Genomic DNA, 22,948 nt, shown 5'->3' on the forward strand with positions numbered 1-22,948 from the left:
CCTCTCAATCTGTTTCAAACTCGTTTCAGCTCATTCTACCCGGCAACTGATGATGCCTCAAGTTGTATTTACCTGATTGGATGATTCACAATATTGCAGAAAAGTTTGTTTCTGAACCTGTTTTGTGTCTATTCTGCCGGTAACTGATGATTCTTACAGCCTCGTTATTCTGATTGGTTCAATTATATTTTGTGTCCAATCTGATTGATTCACTGTAAACAGGACAAGGCCCAACTTCCGAGTTGAAAAGTTTACTTTTCTTGGAGAAAGATTTCTTTCAATTTTTTTCCTCCAGCCTGAGGGAAGCAACAATGATTGGACTGATGGCGCTGCTCCTTGTGTGTGGAGAGGTGTCTGCAGGTAAGTGATGGGGTGTGAGAAGGGCAGAGCCAGACTGGGTACTGGGGCATTAACCCTGGGTCAGTGAGTGATGGGGTGTGAGAGGGGCAGAGCCAGACTGGGTACTGGGGCATTAACCCTGGGTCAGTGAGTGATGGGGTGTGAGAGGGGCAGAGCCAGGCTGGGTACTGGGGCATTAACCCTGGGTCAGAGTGATGGGGTGTGAGAGGGGCAGAGGCAGGCTGGGTACTGGGGCATTAACCCTGGATCAGTGAGTGATGGGGTGTGAGAGGGGCAGAGCCAGGCTGGGTACTGGGGCATTAACCCTGGATCAGTGAGTGATGGGGTGTGAGAAGGGCAGAGCCAGGCTGGGTACTGGGACATTAACCCTGGGTCAGTGAGTAATGGGGTGTGAGAAAGGCAGAGCCAGGCTGGGTATTGGGGCATTAACCCTGGGTCAGTGAGTGATGGGGTGTGAGAGGGGCAGAGCCAGGCTGGGTACTGGGGCATTAACCCTGGGTCAGCGAGTGAAGGGGTGTACTGGGTACTGGGGCTGTGGATGAGGGAGGTTATGGGTTGTGAGGGAACTGAGGGTAGGGACATGGGGCAGAAGAGTGGAGGGAGAGAGGGAGCGGATGGTGGAATACAGAAAGCGTGTTCACCCTGAACTTTCTGCAATTAAATCCTGCTTGATGGCTACCTAAAATTTCCCCCCATGTGCTCCATATTCCTTCCCCAACAAAAATCAAACTCAATTTTGAAATTTCCAGATGAATATAAATAGGGGGGATGTCAGAGGTAGGTTCTTTACCCAGAGAGCAGTGAGGGCATGGAATGCACTGCCTGTGGAAGTAGTTGAGTCGGAAACATTAGGGACCTTCAAGCGGCTATTGGATAGGTACATGGATTACGGTAGAATGATGGGGTGTAGATTAATTTGTTCATAATCTAGGGACTTTCGGTTGCGGCTATGCAGAGCTAAGTTGCACGTTCGGCAGCTCCCGCTTAGAACGGACTTTTGGGCTCTTTTCAGGTCCTCCAATGGCAATTTTTCGACATTTCCCGGTGTGGGAAGGAGTTTGCAGCATTCCCCCGACAGTGTATGGCTTGGACCAGGAGCGAGGCGACTAAAAATGTGGTGGTGAAGCCAAATAAAGTGTGAGGGAAGAAAAGCAAGATGGCGGCGGGCGGAGACGAAGCAGCGTGGATGCAGTGGGCGGAGAAGCAACAGGAGGCTCTCCAGCGCTGCTTCAGGGAGCTTAAAGCGGACCTGCTGGAGTCGATGAAGGCTTTCATTGATAACTTGCTGGAGACCCAGGCGGCCCAGGGGGTGGCAATCCGCGAGGTCCGACAGAAGGTCTCGGAACACGAAGACGAGATCTTGGGCGCTCCACAAGAAATGGCAGGAGCGGTTCGAGGAGATGGAGAATCGGTCGAGGCGGAAGAATCTGCAGATCCTGGGCCTCTCGGAGAGGCTGGAGGGGTCGGACGTGAGGGCCTATGTGGTCACTATGTTAAACACGCTGATAGGAGCGGGGTCCTTTCAGGGGCCCCTGGAGCTGGAAGGGGCCCATAGAGTGCTGGAGAGGAGGCCCAAGGCTAACGACCTGCCGCGGGTGGTGCTGGTGCAGTTTCACCGATTCGCTGATCGGGAGTATGTCCTCAGGTGGGCCAAGAGAGAGCGGAGCAGCAGGTGGGAGAACACGGAGGTTCGAATTTATCAGGACTGGAGTGCGGAGGTGGCGAAGAAGCGGGACGGGTACAACTGGACGAAGTCGGTGCTGCACAGGAAGGGGGTGAAGTTCGGCATGTTGCAGCCGGCGTGTCTGTGGGTCACCTACAACGACCGGCATCATTATTTTGAGTCCCCAGAGGAGGCGTGGGCCTTTGTTCAGGCCGAGAAGTTGGACAGAAACTGAGGGTCGGCATGGGGGCCATGCATGGGGTAGTCGGGGATTGCTAAGGTTGTGTTACACTTCGATTGGGGGTTCTTTTTGTTGCTGGTATGTTCAAGGGGGAGATGGAGTGTGTAGAGGGGGTCGGGACGGGGGTCTGCCGCAGCGGGGAACGGGCCGAGCGTGGGGTGTAGGCGCTTGGCTGGCCACGGAGGGGTTATGGCTAGTCGGCGGGGGAGGGGGGAGGGCTGCCCCCTGATCCGGCTGATAACCTGGAACATAAGGGGACTGAACGGGCCGATTAAGCGGGCCTGGGTGTTTGCGCACCTGAAGGGGCTGAAGGCGGATGTGTTCATGCTCCAGGAGACACACCTGAAGGTGGCGGACCAGGTAAGATTGAGGAAGGGGTGGGTAGGCCAGGTGTTCCATTCAGGGCTAGATGCAAAAACTCAGGTGGTGGCGATTCTGGTGGGAAAGAGGGTTTCGTTCGAGGTGTCGAGCATTGTGGCAGATAATGGCGGCAGGTACATAATGGTAAGTGGTAAGTTACAAGGGGTGAGGGTGGTACTGGTTAATGTTTATGCCCCGAACTGGGACGATGCGGGTTTTATGCAGCGCACGCTAGGCCGAATCCCGGACCTGGAAGTGGGGGGGTCTAATAATGGGGGGAGACTTCAACACGGTGTTGGATCCAACACTGGATCGCTACGGGCAGGAGGCCGGCGGCGGCTAGAGTACTGAGTGGGTTTATGGACCAGATGGGAGGGGTAGATCCTTGGAGATTTGCAAGGCCGAGGGCTAGGGAATTCTCATTCTTCTCACATGTTCATAAGGCCTATTCCCGGATCAATTTCTTCATTATGAGTCGGGCGCTGATCACGAGGGTAGGGGATACCGAGTACTCAGCGATTGCCATTTCAGATCATGCCCCGCATTGGGTAGACTTGGAGCTGGGGGAGGAGATAGACCAGCGCCTGCTGTGGCGCTTGGATGAGGAGGTGAGCGAGCAGGTTCACGGCAGCATTGAGAGATACCTGGGGGCTAACAACAACGGGGAGGTTTGAGTGGGGACAGTCTGGGAGGCGGTGGAGGTGGGGGAGATGGTGACGGTGGACTGGAGGTACGCGGAGGAGCCGGAGTAGGGACTGTTGAGGGAGAGGCGTAGCCTCCAGGCCAAATTCGACCAGTTGACCACCAGGAAGGCGGAGGTGCAGTGGAGGAAGGCCCAGGAGGCGATCTATGAACATAGAACATAGAACATAGAACGATACAGCGCAGTACAGGCCCTTCGGCCCTCAATGTTGCACCGACATGGAAAAAAACTAAAGGCCATCTAACCTACACTATGCCCTTATCATCCATATGCTTATCCAATAAACTTTTAAATGCCCTCAATGTTGGCGAGTTCACTACTGTTGCAGGTAGGGCATTCCACGGCCTCACCACTCTTTGCGTAAAAAACCCACCTCTGACCTCTGTCCTATATCTATTACCCTTCAATTTAAGGCTATGTCCCCTCGTGATAGCCACCTCCATCCGCGGGAGAAGGCTCTCGCTGTCCACCGTATCTAACCCTCTGATCATTTTGTATGCCTCTATTAGGTCACCTCTTAACCTTCTTCTCTCTAACGAAAACAACCTCAAGTCCATCAGCCTTTCCTCATAAGATTTTCCCTCCATACCAGGCAACATCCTGGTAAATCTCCTCTGCACCCGTTCCAAAGCTTCTACGTCCTTCCTATAATGGGGCGACCAGAACTGTACGCAATACTCCAAATGCGGCCGTACTAGAGTTTTGTACAACTGCAACATGACCTCATGGTTCCGGAACTCAATCCCTCTACCAATAAAGGCCATCACACCATAGGCCTTCTTCACAACCCTATCAACCTGTGTGGCAACTTTCAGGGATCTATGTACATGGACACCGAGATCCCTCTGCTCATCCACACTACCAAGAATTTTACCATTAGCCAAATATTCCGCATTCCTGTTATTCTTTCCAAAGTGAATCACCTCACACTTCTCCACATTAAACTCCATTTGCCACCTCTCAGCCCAGCTCTGCAGCTTATCTATGTCCCTCTGTAACCTGCAACATCCTTCCGCACTGTCTACAACTCCACCGACTTTAGTGTCGTCTGCAAATTTACTTACCCATCCTTCTGCTCCCTCCTCTAGGTCATTTATAAAAATGACAAACAGCAACGGCCCCAGAACAGATCCTTGTGGTACGCCACTCGTAACTGAACTCCATTCTGAACATTTCCCATCAACCACCACTCTCTGTCTTCTTTCAACTAGCCAATTTCCGATCCACATCTCTAAATCACCCTCAATCCCCAGCCTCCGTATTTTCTGCAATAGCCGACCGTGGGGAACCTTATCAAACGCTTTACTGAAATCCATATACACCACATCAACTGCTTTACCCTCGTCCACCTGTTCAGTCACCTTCTCAAAGAACTCGATAAGGTTTGTGAGGCATGACCTACCCTTCACAAAACCATGCTGACTATCCCTAATCATATTATTCCTATCTAGATGATTATAAATCGTATCTTTTATAATCCTCTCCAAGACTTTACCCACCACAGATGTTAGGCTCACCGGCCTATAGTTACCGGGGTTATCTCTACTCCCCTTCTTGAACAAAGGGACCACATTTGCTATCCTCCAGTCCTCTGGCACTATTCCTGTAGCCAATGATGACCTAAAAATCAAAGCCAAAGGCTCAGCAATCTCTTCCCTGGCTTCCCAGAGAATCCTAGGATAAATCCCATCAGGCCCCGGGGACTTATCTATTTTCACCTTGTCCAGAATTGCCAACACTTCTTCCCTACTCACCTCAATGCCATCTATTCTAATAGCCTGGGTCTCAGCATTCTCCTCCACAATATTATCTTTTTCCTGAGTGAATACTGACAAAAAGTATTCATTTAGTATCTCGCTTATCTCCTCAGCCTCCACACACAACTTTCCACCACTGTCCTTGACTGGCCCTACTCTTACCCTAGTCATTCTTTTATTCCTGACATACCTATAGAAAGCTTTTGGGTTTTCCTTGATCCTACCTGCCAAAGTCTTCTCATGTCCCCTCCTTGCTCGTCTTAGCTCTCTCTTTAGATCCTTCCTCGCTTCCCTGTAACTATCAAGCGCCCCAACTGAAACTTCACGCCTCATCTTCACATAGGCCTCCTTTTTCCTCTTAACAAGAGATTCCACTTCTTTGGTAAACCACGGTTCCCTCGCTCTACCCTTTCCTCCCTGTCTGACTGGTACGTACTGATCAAGAACACGCAATAGCTTTTCCTTGAACAAGCTCCACATATCCAGTGTGCCCAACCCTTGCAGCCTACTTCTCCAACCTACACATCCTAAGTCATGTCTAATGGCATCATAATTGCCCTTCCCCCAGCTATAACTCTTGCCCTGCGGGGTATACTTATCCCTTTCCATCACTAATGTAAAGGTCACCGAATTGTGGTCACTGTCTCCAAAGTGTTCACTTACCTCCAGATCTAACACCTGGCCTGGTTCATTACCCAAAACCAAATCCAAAGTGGCCTCACCTCTTGTTGGCCTGTCAACATATTGTGTCAGAAAACCCTCCTGCACACATTGTACAAAGAACGACCCATCCAATGTACTCGAACTATATCTTTTCCAGTCAATATTAGGAAAGTTAAAGTCTCCCATAACAACTACCCTGTTACTTTCGCTCTTTTCCAGAATCATCTTCGCCATCCTTTCCTCTACATCTCTAGAACTATTAGGTGGCCTATAGAAAACTCCCAGCAGGGTGACCTCTCCTTTCCTGTTTCTAACCTCAGCCCATACTACCTCGGAAGAAGAGTCCCCATCTTGCACCCTTTCTGCCACCGTAATACTGTCCTTGACTAGCAACGCCACACCTCCCCCTCTTTTGCCCCCTTCTCTGACTTTACTAAAGCACCTAAACCCCGGAACCTGCACAACCATTCCTGTCCCTGCTCTATCCATGTCTCTGAAATGGCCACAACATCGAAGTCCCAGGTACCAACCCATGCTGCCAGTTCCCCTACCTTATTTCGTATACTCCTGGCATTGAAATAGACACACTTCAAACCACCTACCTGAACACTGCCGCTTTCCTGCGAAGTCAAATCTGTGCTCCTGACCTCTCTACTCTCAATCTCTCGCACCCCAAAACTACAATCCAGGTTCCCATGCCCCTGCTGAATTAGTTTAAACCCCCCCAAAGAGTACTAACAAATCTCCCCCCCAGGATATTGGTGCCCCTTAGGTTCAGATGTAGACCATCCTGTCTATAGAGGTCCCACCTTCCCCAGAAAGAGCCCCAGTTATCCAGAAATCTGAATCCCTCCCGCCTGCACCATCCCTGTAGCCACGTGTTTAATTGCTCTCTCTCCCTATTCCTCGTCTCACTATCACGTGGCACGGGCAACAACCCAGAGATAACAACTCTGTTTGTTCTCGCTCTGAGCTTTCATCCTAGCTCCCTAAAGGCCTGCCTGACATCCTTGTCCCCTTTCCTACCTATGTCGTTAGTGCCAATGTGGACTACGACTTGGGGCTGCTCCCCCTCCCCCTTAAGGACCCGAAAAACACGATCCGAGCCATCACTTACCCTTGCACCTGGGAGGCAACATACCAAACGTGAGTCTCTCTCGCTCCCACAAAATCTCCTATCTGTGCCCCTGACTATTGAGTCCCCAATTACTAATGCTCTGCTCCTCTCCCCCCTTCCCTTCTGAGCAACAGGGATAGACTCCGTGCTAGAGTTCCGCACCCCATGGCTTACCCCTGGTAAGTCGTCCCCCCCACAAGTATCCAGAACGGTATACTTGTTACTCAGGGGAACGACCGCAGGGGGTCCCTGCACTGTCTGCTTCTTCCCAGTCCCTCTTACAGTTACCCATCTATCTCCAGTCTTTGGTGTAACTACTTCCCTGAAGCTCTTATCTATGACCACCTCTGCCTCCCGAATGATCCGAAGTTCATCCAACTCCAGCTCCAGTACCATAACTCGGTCTTGTAGGAGCTGGAGCTGGCTGCACTTCCTGCAGGTAAAATCAGCAGGGACACTAACAGCATCCCTCACCTCAAACATCCTGCAGGAGGAACATTGCACTACCTTCCCTGCCATCCCACTTAATTTCAACCAAGTTCTGGTAAACAAATATAAAACAAATAAAAAAAATAATAATATAATATAGCACTTACCTGCTCACCCCAATGGGTCTTATTATTAGGTTAGAGGAGGAGGGCGGGTGGGAGACACTACACGTGTAGTGTCTCGGGTATCCTCTCCACCACAATTTATTGGCTAGGAGAAAATCCTTCCCAGAAGTCCGCGGGTCGTACTTCCGGTTCCCGCCTTATATTATCTTTGCTCCCACTGGCACCCCGCCGCTCTCAATGTGTCCCCTCCCGCTCTTTTCAATGTCCCGGCTGTCTTACCTCTCGCGCTCTTTTCAATGTCCTGGCTGTCTCTCCTCCCGCGCTGTTTTCAATGTCCCGGCTGTCTTACCTCTCGCGCTCTTTTCAATGTCCCGGCTGTCTCTCCTCTCGCGCTGTTTTGAATGTCCCGGCTGTCTTGCCTCTCGCGCTCTTTTCAATGTCCCGACTGTCTCTCCTCTCGCGCTGTTTTGAATGTCCCGGCTGTCTTACCTCTCGCGCTCTTTTCAATGTCCCGGCTGTCTTACCTCTCGCGCTCTTTTCAATGTCCTGGCTGTCTTACCTCCCGCGCTGTTTTCAATGTCCCGGCTGTCTTACCTCTCGCGCTCTTTTCAATGTCCCGGCTGTCTCTCCTCTCGCGCTGTTTTCAATGTCCTGGCTGTCTCTCCTCTCGCGCTCCTTTCAATGTCCTGGCTGTCTCTCCTCTCGCGCTGTTTTGAATGTCCCGGCTGTCTTACCTCTCGCGCTCTTTTCAATGTCCTGGCTGTCTCTCCTCTCGCGCTGTTTTGAATGTCCCGGCTGTCTTGCCTCTCGCGCTCTTTTCAATGTCCCGACTGTCTCTCCTCTCGCGCTGTTTTGAATGTCCCGGCTGTCTTACCTCTCGCGCTCTTTTCAATGTCCCGGCTGTCTTACCTCTCGCGCTCTTTTCAATGTCCTGGCTGTCTTACCTCCCGCGCTGTTTTCAATGTCCCGGCTGTCTTACCTCTCGCGCTCTTTTCAATGTCCCGGCTGTCTCTCCTCTCGCGCTCTTTTCAATGTCCTCTCGCGCTGTTTTCAATGTCCATTCAATGAGTATGGGGAAAAGGCAAGCCGGTTGCTGGCGCATCAGCTTCGGAAGCGGGATGCAGTTTGGGAGATTGTGGGAGTTAAGGACAGGAGGGGGAGTGTGGCGCGAAGTGGGGTTGACATCAATGGGGTCTTCAGGGACTTTTATGAGGAACTGTATTGGTCCGTGCCCACACTGGAGGAAGGAGGAATGGGTCGCTTTCTGGACCAACTGAGGTTCCCGAAGGTGGAGGAAGGACTGGTGGTGGGTTTGGGGGCTCCGATTGGGCTGGAGGAGCTGACCAAAAGGATAGGGAGCATGCAGGGGGGGAAGGCACCGGGGCCGGATGGTTTCCCGGCCGAATTTTACAGAAAGTATGTGGATTTGCTGGGCCCGTTGTTGGTTAGGACCTTCAATGAGGCAAGGGAGGGTGGGGCTTTGCCCCCGACGATGTCCAGGGCACTTATTTCCTTGATCCTGAAGCGGGACAAGGACCCCCTGCAGTGTGGGTCTTACAGGCCGATTTCGCTGTTAAATGTGGATGCTAAGATGCTGGCGAAGGTCTTAGCCTCGAGAATTGAGGATTGTGTACCGCAGGTCATTCACCAAGACCAGACGGGGTTCGTGAAGGGGAGGCAATTGAATGCGAATGTGCGGAGGCTCCTAAACGACATTATGATGCCGGCAAGTGAGGGGGAGGCGGAGATAGTGGCGGCGATGGATGCTGAGAAGGTCTTTGATCGGGTAGAGTGGGGGTACTTGTGGGAGGTGGAGGTTCGGGTTTGGGGAGGGGTTCATCAGGTGGGTCAGATTGTTGTATGAGGCCCCGGTGGCGAGTGTAGCCACAAGCAAGAGGAGGTCTGAGTACTTTCGGCTGTATCGAGGGACAAGGCAGTGGTCCCCCCTGTCCTCCCTGCTCTTCGCACTGGCGATTGGACCCCTGGCTATGGCACTGAGGGAGTCGAGGAACTAGAGGGGGCTGGTGCGGGGTGGTGAGGAGCATAGGGTATCGCTCTATGCGGACGACCTGCTACTTTATGTCGCGGACCTGGTGGGGGGGGGGGGATGCCGGAGGTAATGAGGATCCTCAGGGAGTTCGGGGAATTTTCAGGGTATAAGCTCAACATGTGGAAGAGCGAGCTGTTCATGGTTCACCCAGGAGACCAGGAGAGGGGGATTGGTGAGCTCCCACTAAAAAGGGCGGAGAGGAGCTTTAGATATTTGGGGGTCGAGGTAACCAGGAGCTGGGGGCCCCTGCATAGATTTAATTTCACAAGGCTGGTGGAGCAGATGGAGGAGGAGTTCAAGAGGTGGGATGCGTTACCACTGTCCTTGGCGGGTAGGGTGTAGTCAGTGAAGATGATGGTGAGACGGTGCTCCCGAGGTTTTTGTTTCTGTTCCTGTGCCACCCCATTTTTATCCTGAAGGCCTTTTTTTAACGGGTCAATGGGAGCATAACAGGGTTTGTATGGGCATGTGGTGCTCTGATGGTGAGACGAGTTTCCTGGAGCGGAGCAGGGATGGGGGTGGGGGGGGGGGGGGGAGTGGGGGCTGGCGCTGCCTAATCTCTGTGGATACTACTGGGCCGCTAATGTGGCGATGGTGCGCAAGTGGGTGCTGGAGGGGGCGGCATGGAAGAGGCTGGAAACGGCGTCTTGTGAGGGAACGAGTTTGGAGGCGCTGGCAATGGTGCCGCTGCCGCTCCCTCCAATGAGGTATACCACGAGCCCGGTGGTGGCGGCTACCCTCAAAATTTGGGGGCAGTGGAGGCGGCACAGGAGGGAGTTGGGGGCCTCGGTGTGGACCCCGATACAGGGAAACCATTGGATTGTCCCAGGGAGGATAGATGGAGGGTTTGCGGGGTGGCACAGGGCAGGGTTAAGGAGGTTGGGGGACCTATTCGTGGATGGGAAGTTCGCAAGCCTGGGTGAGCTGGAGGAGAGGTATGGGCTTCACCCCGGGAAACGCCTTTAGGTACCTACAGGTAAGGGCGTTTGTTAGGCGGCAAGTGGTGGGATTTCCGCTGCTGCCGCCACGCACGGTACAGGATAGGGTGCTCTGGGGGGTGTGGGTTGGAGAGGGGAAGATTTTGGCAATATACCAGGTGATGCAGGAGGAGGAGGAGGCCTCGGTGGAGGAGCTGAAAGGTAAGTGGGAGGAGGAGCTAGGGGAGGTGATTGAGCAGGGAACTTGGGAAGATGGCTTAGGGAGAGTCAACTCTTCCTCTTCATGTGCGAGGCTCAGCCTCATACAGTTCAAGGTGATGCATAGGGCACATATGACCAGGACAAGGATGAGCTGGTTTTTTGGGGGTGAGGACAGGTGTGTTAGGTGCTCGGGGAGCCCAGCAAACCACACCCATATGTTCTGGGTTGCAGAGGAGCTGGGAGTGCAGGAGGCGAAAGAGGCCGGTACTCTGGCCTTTGCGTCTGATGTACCGTCAATTGGACTCGAATCGTGAAGAAGTTCCATATATCAGGCTTTAATCAACTAGTTGTGTGCCCGACAATCGACTTACAGAGAAAGGCCGACTGCCGGGTCCTACGGGTTCTTATACCCCGCCTCATAGGCGGGACTACTTGCCTCTCGGCCAATGGGTGAGCAGTCACATGACCAGCCTCAACCAATCAGCAGAGAGGCACATGACCGACCTGAGGCAATGGGCAGCGGGTGCTCTGCACCAATGGCAGATAGGTACCGTAAACCGCCTAGTTATACCACCACGTTCACCCCTTGTGGAGAAAGAAGCCGGGAGAGGTGGGGGGGCAGGAGTAAGAGGGTGGGGGGGCGTTGATTGACTGGTGGTATGACTAGAGAGAATGAGGTGTACCGAGGTAAATGGCGGCTGCCCACTGGCTCGCGACGACTGTGCAGATACAAGAACAGCAATGAACAATACATAATTAGAAAACAAATCCAAAAACATGTGCAACTTGTACATTGGAATTCTGAATGACACAAGGAGTCCGATAAAAGTCCAGTGGAACATCAGATTGACGCAATCAGTCTGTCGGGCGCCCTCGATGTTCTGCTGTACCGTCGCAGCGGTGCAGGTGACGTCGGGCCGGTGGCCGTCCTTGACTCCGTGAGCGGCCGTCGTGATCCTGTGTCCGTACCCCTGGTCGGTGCTCGCGAAGCTCTGGCCGGGGGGAGGGGGTTCCTGTGCGCTGGGTTGTGGGGACGCCGGGGGGGGGGGGGGGAACTGGGCGGAGGGTGTTGATGTGGGGGGTTGGGACCGTACGCCGGCGGGTGCCAGATCTCGAAGGGAGACAGTGTCCTGCCGACCGTCGGGATACTCCACGTACGCGTACTGCGGGTTGGCGTGGAGTAACTGGACTCGTTCCACCAATGGGTTGGACTTGTGCACCCGCACATGCTTCCGGAGCAAGATGGGCCCGGGTGTGGTCAGCCAAGTCGGGAGTGGGGATCCTGCGGACGACTTCCTAGGGGAAAAAAGAAGACGTTTGTGAGGTTTTTGGTTTGTGGTAGTGCAGAGGAGAGACCGAATTGCATGGAGGGCGTCGGGATGACTTCTTGCCAGTGGGAGATAGGGAGATCTCTGGACCGTAGGGCCAGTAGGACGATCTTCCATTCTCCCGCTCGACCTGCCCGTTACCCCAAGGGTTATAACTGGTCGTCCTGCTAGAGGCATTGCACCTGCTGAGCAGGAATTGATGCAGCTCGTTGCTCATAAAGGAGGTCCCCCGGTTGCTGTGGATGTACGCGGGGTAACCAAACAGGGAGAAAATGGAGAGGAGGGCCTTGATGACGGTTGTCGTGGTCATGTCGGGGCAGGGGATGGCGAAAGGGGAGCGGGAGTACTCGTCAATCACACTTAAGAAGTAGGTATTGTGGTTGTTGGAGGGGAGGGGACCCTTGGAGTCCATACTAAGACGTTCAAAAGGGCAGGATGCCTTTAACATATGCGCTTACTCGGGGCGGTAAAAGTGCGGTTTGCACTCTGCGCAAATGTGGCAATCCCTGGTCATGGTCCTGACCTCAATGGAGTAGGGCAGGTTGCGGGTCTTGATGAAGTGATAGAAGCGGGCTACCCCTGGATGGCAGAGGTCCGCATGGAGGGTGCGGAGGCGGTCAACCTGCGTTCTGGCGCAGGTACCGCGGGACAGGGCATCAGGAGGCTCGTTGAGCTTCCCAGTACGATAGAAGATATCATAGTTGTACGTGGACAACTCGATCCGCCACCGCAAGATCTTGTCGTTCTTGATCTTGCCCCTCTGTGCATTGTCAAACATTTTTTTTGGAAATGTTTTTTATTGAGTTTTCATATTTTATATCCAACAAATTACAAATTATTAGAAAAAAAACACGCAAAAATTAACATGTATATTTACAGGCAAGCATCTTCATAATAACAACTGTGGCCACCCCCTTTAACCGGCATACATATTTTACGTTCCCCAATATGGCCGAGGCAAATGTTTATAGGCATTGCATTGTCAAACATGACGGCCACAGACCGCTGGTCTGTGAGGAGGGTGAACCTCCTGCCGGCCAGATAGTGCCTCCAGTATCGCACAGCTTCAACTACGGCCTGTGCCTCCTTTTCCACCGAGGAATGGCGGAGTTCAGAAGCGTGGAGGGCCCGGGAGAAGAAGGCCACGGGTCTGCCCGCTTGGTTGAGGGTGGCCGCCAGAGCTACGTCAGACGCGTCGCTCTCGACCTGGAATGGGAGGGACGCATCGTGGCCTTTGCGATATCCGCTTTGATTCGGCTAAAGGCCTGGCGGGCCTCCATCGACAGTGGAAAAGTGTTGGATTGGATGAGGGGGCGGGCTTTGTCGGCGTAGTTCGGGACCCACTGGGCCTAATAAGAGAAGAAGCCCAGACAGCGTTTAAGGGATTTGAGGGAGTTGGGGAGAGGGAGTTCCATCAGGGGGCGCATGCGTTCGGGATCGGGGCCTATCACTCCGTTACGCACTACGTAGCCGAGGATGGCTAGACGGTCCGTGCAAAACACGTACTTATCCTTATATGTGAGGTTAAGGAGTTTTGCGGTATGGAGGAATTCTTGGAGGTTGATGTCATGGTCCTGCTGGTCATGGCCGCAGATGGTGACGTTATCAAGATACGTAAGCCCATAAACCGTATTGGTCAACCATTCGGTCCGTCTCCCATTGGAAGACCGAGACCCCATTTGTGACACTGAATGGAACTCTTAGAAAGTGATAGAGGCGCCCATCTGCCTCGAACGGGGTGTACTTGCGGTCACCCGCACGGTTGGGAAGCTGGTGATAGGCGGACTTAAGGTCCACCGTGGAGAAGACTTTGTACTTTGCGATCCTGTTAACCAGGTCGCAAATACGTGGGCGAGGGTACGCGTCCAGCTGCGTAAACATGTTGATGGTCTGACTGTAGTCAATGACTATTCGGTTTTTCTCCCCAGTCTGAACTACCAGCACTTGTGCCCGCCAGGGCCTGTTTCTGGCCTCGATGACTCCTTCCTTTAGTAGCCTCTGGATCTCGGGCCTCATGAAGGTCCAGTCCTGGGCACTGTATCGTCTGCTCCTAGTGGCGATGGGTTTGCAATCTGGGGTGAGGTTCGCAAACAAGGAAGGGGGGTCCACTTTGAGGGACGCAGACAGTAAGGGGTGGAATTCGGCCGCCGAATAGGGCTGCAGGTTGCACTGAAAATGCAGTCTAAGAGTGCCGGTGCGCAGAGACGGGGGAGGACGAGCAGTTTGTAATTTTTAAAAACCCTGTCCTGGACCGTGAGGTCTGCTACGCAGCACCCGGTGATGTGGACGGAGTGCGAACCTGAGGCTAGAGCTATCTTATGCTTAACCGGGTGAACGGGGAGCACGCAGCATCTTACTGTATTGGGGTGGACAAAACTCTCTGTGGTCCCAGAGTCTAGTAGGCAGCTCGTTTCGTGTCCATTGAGAAGGATCTGTGTCATCGCCGTGGAGAGCGTGTGTGGTCGTGACTGGTCGAGAGTCACTGCAGTGAGTCATGGCAGGAGGTCTGGGTCGTCTTCGCTTGCGGAGTAGTCGCTGGTGGGGTCCTCTGTATTGGTCCAAAATGGCAGTGCCCATTGGCCGCACGTGGAGTCAGTGCCCCAAGATGGCGGCGCCCGGGACCCACACGTGGCGTCCGGGACCCAAAATGGCGGAGCCCGTGGGTCACTCATGGTGGCTAGAGGCGGGGCAAAGAGGTCCATGGGTCGCTCGTGGTGGCCGGGAGCGGGGGCAGGGAGGCCTGTGTGCCACGCGGGGCCCTGGAGGAGCGCGGTGGGTGCGATCCGTGGTTGCTGCATGGAACAGCAGTGACCGACTTTGATTGACAGGCCACTGAATAGTGACCTTTCTTAGCACAGCTCTTACATACTGCGGAGTGGGCCGGACAGCGTGGGCGGGGTGTGTGGCCAGGCCACAGAGGTAAGTGGGGCCCCGTGAGCTTATCGAGGCCCCCCGCAGCGCAGGCCTGGGGCTGGGGGTCAGAGTCGGCAGGGAACAGGGGGGGTTGTGTGCCACGTTGCCTTAGGGGTTGCCGCGCAGCCGGGGGCCTATGTGCGGGCGTTTCGGTCGGCAACCTCCAAAGAGGATGCGAGGGTCCATGCCTCAGCGAGGCTTAAAGTGTCCTTTTCTAATAGTCGCTGGCATATTGCAGAAGGTTGCAAGCCTGCAACGAAGGCATCCCGAATTAACAGTTCCGTATGTTCTGCCGCAGTAACTTGCGGGAAGCACAGTTTCTCCCCAAGACAACGAGGGCCCGATAAAATTCATCAAGGGACTCACCGGGGAACTGCTGCCTTGTAGCTAGAAGATGCCGTGCGTAGACATGGTGAACAGGCCTGAGAAAATGTCCTTTCAGAAGGTCCATGGCCGCGTCATAGTCTTCTTCATCCTGAATCATCGATTAGACGGCGGTGCCCACGCACGAGTGGAGGATGTGGAGTTTCTGCTCCTTGGTGGGTTGGCTGCCTGCGGTGGAGAGGTAGCTGTTGAAGCACGCCAGCCAATGTTTAAAAGTTGCTGACGCGTTTGTAGCATGCGGGCTGATGCGGAGGCAGTCTGGTTTGATCCGAAGCTCCATTTCAAAATTCTAGTTGATTAAATTGATGTACCATTAATTGGACTCGAGTCGTGAAGAAGTTCCATATATCAGGCTTTAATCAACTAGTTGTGTGCCCGACAGTCGACTTACAGAGAAAGGCCGACTGCCGGGTCCTACGGGTTCTTACACCCTGCCTCGAAGGTGGGACTACTTGCCTCTCAGCCAATGGGTGAGCAGTCACATGACTAGCCTCAACCAATCAGCAGAGAGGCACATGACCGACCTGAGCCAATGGGCAGCGTGTGCTCTGCACCAATGGCAGATAGGTACCATAAACCTCCTAGTTATACCACCACAGCGTCCCTGGTAGCCCGGCGGTGGATTCTTCTTCAATGGAGGGATGCGAGGCCCCTAAACGTTGAGTCCTGGATCAATGACATAGCGGGGTTTATCAAATTGGAAAGGGTGAAATTTGCTTTGAGGGGTTCGGTACAGGGGTTTTTCAAGTGGTGGCAACCATACCTAGACTTCCTGGCAGAATGGTAGACAACGATCAGTGGCAGCAGCAAACTGGGGTGGGGGGGGGGGTTTATTTCAATTTATTTCAGTTTTGTTTCTATATATTTTAAGTTTTGTCTGGGTGTATATATTTGCTATGTGTTTGTGCGGGTGTTAATTTATTATTTTTGTTGCTGAGTTTCCTTTTCACCTTTTACAATTTGTACTTTATATTTTTGTTGTTGATATTTTGCGAAAGCTTTGACAAAAATTATTTTTTTTAAAATTCAAAATTTGTTCTTAATCTAGGACAAAAGATCGGCACAACATCGTTGGCCGAAAGGCCTGTTCTGTGATGTATTTTTCTTTGTTCTATGTTCTATTCCCAGCAGTTACTGCTTTTTGAGGGAGTTTCAGATTTCCACCACCGTTTTGGTTGAGGACGTTCATGGTTAAACACCAGACAGCAGCCAAAACGAAGAGAGAGAGAGTGGAGAATATCACAGACTGGGTTAGAGAGTCCGGCAGCCACACAGCACAGACTGGGTTAGAGACTCCAGCAGCCGCATTGCAGACTGGGTTAGAGATTCCAGCAGCCACACAGCACAGACTGGGTTAGAGACTCCAGCAGCCACATAGCACAGACTGGGTTAGAGATTCCAGCAGCCACATAGCACAGACTGGGTTAGAGACACCAGCAGCCACGTAGCACAGACTGGGTTAGAGACTCCAGCAGCCACATAGCACAGACTGGGTTAGAGACTCCAGCAGCCACATAGCACAGACTGGGTTAGAGACTCCAGCAGCCACATAGCACAGACTGAGTTAGAGACTCCAGCAGCCACACAGCACAGACTGGGTTAGAGACTCCAGCAGCACACAGCACAGACTGGGTTTGAGACTCCAGCAGCCACAGAGGATGAGAGAGAGAAATCAGAGCTGGCTGGAGACTTGTACAATTCCTGATCTGACATTCTGAGGAACATTGCAAATGTAGGTGCTGGTGTTTTGCATTCATACCCTGATGTCTCTGTGTGGGTGTTGGTGTTTTGCGTTCATACCCTGATGTCCCTGTGTGGGTGCTGGTGTTTTGGCATTCATACCCTGGTGTCTCTCTGTGTGGGTGTTGGTGTTTTGGGATTCATACCCTGATGTCTCTCTGTGTGGGTGCTGGTGTTTTGGCATTCATACCCTGGTGTCTCTCTGTGTGGGTGTTGGTGTTTTGGGATTCATACCCTGATGTCTCTCTGTGTGGGTGTTGGTGTTTTGGGATTCATACCCTGATGTCTCTCTGTGTGGGTGTTGGTGTTTTGACATTCATACCCTGATGTCTCTGCGTGGGTGTTGGTGTTTTGGCATTCATACCCTGATGTCTCTCTCTGTGTGTCTCCTGCCACATAAAACTGCTCCTCGACCAGCATAGAATTTACAGTGCAGCAGGAGGCCATTCGGCCCATCGATTTCACACCGGCCCTTGGAAAGAACACTACCTAAGCCCACACCTCCACCCTTTCCCCATAACCTAGTAACCCCAAGTAATCTTTTTGGACACTAAGGGCAATTTAGCATGGCCAATCCACCTAACCTGCACATATTTGGATCCATGGTTGGGACTTGGACAATGTGGATTACTTCCCGTACCTCGGGAGCCTTCTCCTGTTGCGAGCCAACGTTGTCAACGATATCCAGAATTGACTGCAATCGCCAGAGCAGTCTTCGGTCGCCTGAGAAAGAGAGTGTTCGAAGACCGAGACCTCAAATCCAGCTCCAAGCTCATGGTCTACAGAGCAGCCATGGTCACCACCCTCCTGTATGCATCAGGAACATGGAAAATGTACTGCAGACACCTTAAATCATTGGAGAGATATCACCAACATTACCTCTGCAAAATCCTGCACGTCCACTGACAGGATAGGCGAACCAACGTGAGCATCCTCTCTCAGGCCAATATCCCCAGCATTGAGGCACTGGTCACACTCGACCAGCTGCGATGGGTGGGCCACATTGCCCACATTCCCAATGCACGACTTTCGAAACAAGTGCTCTATTCCGAGCTCCGCAATGGCAAGCGATCACTAGGAAGGCAGAGGAAACACAACACGGACACTCAGCTCCTTGAATAAATGCAAATCCCCATCGACACGTGGGAATCGCTTGCCTTAGAACACACAAACTGGACAAATATCAACCACAAAGTCACCAATCACCTCGAGTGTTATATTGTGGGGCACACGGAGGCCACGTGTAAACAGCGAAAGGAGAGTGCAGAATCTAGAGCGTACCACCCACCAACCTGCCAACCCTGTGTCAGAGTCTGCAGATTCAGGATTGGACTGTTCAGCCACCGCAGGACCCACCTACCTGTGGAGTGGAAGCAAGTCATCCGCGACGCTGAGGGACTGCCAAAGAGATTCTCTGATGTCTCTGGGTGGATGTTAGTATTTTGGGGTTAATACCCTGATGTCTCTGTGTGGGTGTTGGTGTTTTGGGATTCATACCCTGTTGTCTCTGTGTGGGTGTTGGTGTTTTGGGATTCATACCCTGATGTCTCTCTGTGTGGGTGTTGATGTTTTGGGATTCATACCCTGATGCCTCTCTGTGCGGGTGTTGGTGTTTTGGGGTACACCCTGATGTCTCTCTGTCTGGGTGTTGGTGTTTTGGTGTTCATACCATGATGTCTCTCTGTGTGGGTGTTGGTGTTTTGGGGGTCATACTCTGATGTCTCTCTGTGGGTGTTGGTGTTTTGGGGGTTATACTCTGATGTCTCTCTGTCTGGGTGTTGGTGTTTTGGGATTCATACCCTGATGTGTCTGTGTATGTGTGTATTTTTGTCTTGGGGTTCATACCCCGATATATCTCTCATTGTGGGTGTTGGTCTTTTGGGGTTCAGACCTTGATATCTCTCTCTATTTTTCAGGCTCTCACTCTTTCCGGACTTTCCTCACGGGTATGACTCCAATCCCTGGATTTCCGCAATTTGTGGCTGTCGGCTACGTGGATGATGTCCAGTTTATTGCGTACGACAGCGATCGGAAGGAGTTGATTGCCCGAGAGAAGTGGATGGTGGACAGTGAGGGGCCTGAGTTCTGGGAACGGAAGAAGCTTCTTGCACAGGAAGGGGAGGAGAATTTCAAATCTGAAATTCCGATCCTCATGTCTTGGACCAACCAGTCAGGAGGTGAGTCCTCAATCTCCCAGCACTCGGTTCCAATGGGGAGTACCTCAGAGTGGATCAATCTGGGAGACAGAGGCTGATGGTTGTGGATGGGGCAGTAAATTATTAGATAAAAGCAAATTACGGCAGATGCTGGAATCTGAAGCCGAAGAGAAAATGCTGCAAAATCTCAGCAGGTCTGGCAGCATCTGTAGGGAGAGAAAGGAGCTGACGATTCGAGTCCAGATGACCTTTTATCAAATCAGTAACTGGGTTGTAGCTGGTTGTAAATTACATCGGCTGGGTTTGTATTGTGGGCAGGGCCACCCAGTGAACCTGCTTCTGATTGGCTGCTTGCATTGTAAGTGGGGCCTCTGGTAGGACTGCCTCTGATTGGTGGCTTGTGTTTCTGATCTACAGCCAGAGGGGGTGGGATGGAGAGGATTTCATCAACTTCGACGAGAGTAACAACATGTGGGTGACTCCTGTCCCCTGGGGAGAGGGCATCAAAAACAGGTGGAACCAGGACACTGCCGGCAAACAGCGATGGAAATATCACGTTCAGGGGGAGTGTATGGAGTGGCTGAAGAAATACCTGGAGTATGGACAGAGAGAACTGAGAGTCGGTGAGTGAGAGAGGAACTGAGAGTCGGTGAGTGAGGGGGGGGGGGGGACTGAGACTCTGTGAGTGAGGGGGGGGGACTGAGAGTCGGTGAGTGAGGGGGGGGACTGAGAGTCGGTGAGTGAGGCGGGGGACTGAGAGTCGGTGAGTGAGGGGGGGAACTGAGAGTCGATGAGTGAGGGGGAACTGAGAGTCGGTGAGTGAGGCGGGACAGAGTCGGTGAGTGAGGGAGGGACTCCCAGTCAGTGAGTGAGGGACTCCCAGTCAGTGAGTGAGGGGGGGGGACTGAGAGTCGGTGAGTGAGGAGGGGGACTGAGAGTCGGTGAGTGAGGGGGGGAACTGAGTCGGTGAGTGAGGGGGGGACTGAGAGTCGGTGAGTGAGGGGGGGACTGAGAGCCGGTGAGTGAGGGGAGGGACTGAGAGTCGGTGAGTGAGGGGGGTACTGAGAGTCGGTGAGTGAGGGGGGGACTGAGAGTCAGTGAGTGAGGGGGGGAATGAGAGTTGGTGAGTGAGGGGGGGACTGAGAGTCGGTCAGTGAGGGGGGGGACTGAGAGTCGGTGAATGAGGAGGGACTGAGTCGGTGAGTGAGGGGGGACTGAGAGTCGGTGAGTTAGGGGGGGGACTGAGAGTCGGTGAGTGAGGGGGGGGACACTGAGAGTCGGTGAGTGAGGGGGGGAGTGAGAGTCGGTGAGGGGGGAGTAAGAGTCGGTGAGTGAGGGGGGACTGAGAGTCGGTGAGTGAGGGGGGACAGAGAGTCGGTGAGTGAGGGGGGACAGAGAGTCGGTGAGTGAGGGGGGGAGTGAGAGTCGGTGAGTGAGGGGGGGACTGAGTGTCGGTGAGTGAGGGGGGGACTGAGAGTCAGTGAGAGGGGGGGGACTGAGAGTCGGTGATTGAGGAGGGGACTGAGAGTCGGTGAGTGAGGGGGGACTGAGAGTCAGTGAGAGGGGGGGGACTGAGAGTCGGTGATTGAGGAGGGGACTGAGAGTCGGTGAGTGAGGGGGGACTGAGAGTCGGTGAGTGAGGGAGGGACTGAGAGTCGGTGAGTGAGGGGGGGACAGTCGGTGACCGAGGGGGGGACTGAGTGTCGGTGAGTGGGGGGGGGTGAGAGTCGGTGAGTGAGGGGGGGGACTGAGATGCGGTGATTGAGGGGGGGGACTGAGAGTCGGTGAGTGAGGGGGGCCTGAGAGTCGGTGAGTGAGGTGGGGACGGGCTGCACGGTGGCCTAGTGGTTAGCACAGCTGCCTCACGGCGCTGAGGTCCCAGGTTCGATCCCGGCTCTGGGTCACTGTCCGTGTGGAGTTTGCACATTCTCCCCGTGTCTGTGTGGGTTTCGCCCCCACAACCCAAAAATGTGCAGAGTAGGTGGATTGGCCACACGAAAATTGTCCCTTAATTGGAAAAAATAATTGGATAAACTAAATTTATGAAAAAAAAAACAAAAAAAAAAAGTGAGGTGAGTGAGGGGGGACTGAGCGACGGTGAGTTGGGGAGGAACTGAGAGTCGGTGAGTGGGGGGGAGACAGAGTCGGTGAGGAGGGGGAGTGAGAATCGGTGAGTGAGGGGGGACTGAGAGTCGGTGAGTGAGGGGGGGACTGAAAGTCGGTGAGTGAGGGGGGGACTGAGAGTCGGTGAGTGAGGGGGGGGGACTGAGAGTCGGTGAGTGAGGGGGGGGACTGAGAGTCGGTGAATGAGGGGGGACTGAAAGTCGGTGAGTGAGGGGGGGACTGAGAGTCGGTGAGTGAGGGGGGAGCAAGAGTCGGTGAATGAGGGGGGGACTGAAAGTCGGTGAGTGAGGGGGGACTGAGAGTCGGTGAGTGAGGGGGGACTGAGAGTCGGTGAGTGAGGGGGGGACTGAGAGTCGGTGAGTGAGGGGGGACTGAGAGTCGGTGAGTGAGGGGGGACTGAGAGTCGGTGAGTGAGGGGGGACTGAGAGTCGGTGAGTGAGGGGGGGAATGAGAGTCGGTGAATGAGGGGGGGGGGGACTGAGAGTCAGTGAATGAGGGGGGGGGACTGAGAGTCGGAGTGAGGGGGGGGGACTGAGAGTCGGTGAGTGAGGGGGGGACTGAGAGTCGGTGAGTGAGGGGGGGACTGAGAGTCGGTGAGTGAGGGGGGGACTGAGAGTCGGTGAGTTTGGGGGGGGAATGAGAGTCGGTGACTGAAGGGGGGACTGAGAGTCGGTGAGTGAGGGGGGAGTAAGAATCGGTGATTGAGGGGGGACTAAGTCGGTGAGTGAGGGAGGGACTGAGAGTCGGTGAGTGAGGGGGGACTGAGAGTCGGTGAGTGAGGGAGGGACTGAGAGTCGGAGTGAGGGGGGACTGAGAGTCGGTGAATGAGGAGGGACTGAGAGATGGTGAGTGAGGGGGGGACTGAGAGTCGGTGAGTGAGGGGGGACTGAGAGTCGGTGAGTGAGGGGGGTACTGAGAGTCGGTGAGTGAGGGGGGGGACTGAGAGTCGGTGAGTGAGGGGGGGACTGAGAGTCGGTGAGTGAGGGGGGAGACTGAGAGTTGGTGAGGGGGTGGACTGAGAGTCGGTGAGTGAGGGGGGACTGGGAGTCGGTGAGTGAGGGTGGACACTGAGAGTCGGTGAAGGAGGTGATGTCTTTAATTCTCTATCTCAGGTTTCCTGTACTGATTCCTCTTTCTTTCTCTCTCAGTTGCCCCCATCGTGTCCTTTACCCCGTCTGGGTGATTCTAACCGGCTGCCCTGTGTCGTCACCGCGTTTTACCCTCAAGCCATCGAGGTGAATCTGTGGAGAGATGGAGTGGTGATTGATGAGACCCTGTCCAGTGGGATCTTACCCAATCACGACAGGACCTTCCAGATCCGGAAATGGGTGGAGTTTGATCCGGAGGACCAGGCTGAGTATTCCTGTCGGGTGGAACACAGCGGACTGAATGAGACACTGGTGGTGATTTATGGTAAGACTATGTCTCACTCTTGGAGAGACAGCCTCAGATTAGGATCATAGGAGGGATGATCAGTACTGAGTGTCACTCCAGGATGGGCTGAGGCCCAGGATGCAGAGGGATTGAAGGACATAATTTGTAAAAATGTGTCACAGTCCAGATGACAGCAATAACAGCGGACATAAATTGTATGTCTTGGAATTTTCGGCAATGTAGGCCAGTGTAAGTACTCTGGAATGCAGATTATCAGACCCTGGGCAGTTAGCAGCCTTCAATCCCATCAATTTCCACATTA

General features: G+C 53.6%; 1 pseudogene; it reads left to right on the forward strand.

Annotated features, from left to right (window-relative positions):
• Positions 1 to 233: 233 nt before the first annotated feature.
• Positions 234 to 22,715, forward strand: LOC119975542 (annotated as a pseudogene).
• Positions 22,716 to 22,948: the final 233 nt, after the last annotated feature.

Source organism: Scyliorhinus canicula, chromosome 13, assembly GCF_902713615.1.
Source record: "Scyliorhinus canicula chromosome 13, sScyCan1.1, whole genome shotgun sequence".
NCBI classification, from domain to species: Eukaryota; Metazoa; Chordata; class Chondrichthyes; order Carcharhiniformes; family Scyliorhinidae; genus Scyliorhinus; species Scyliorhinus canicula.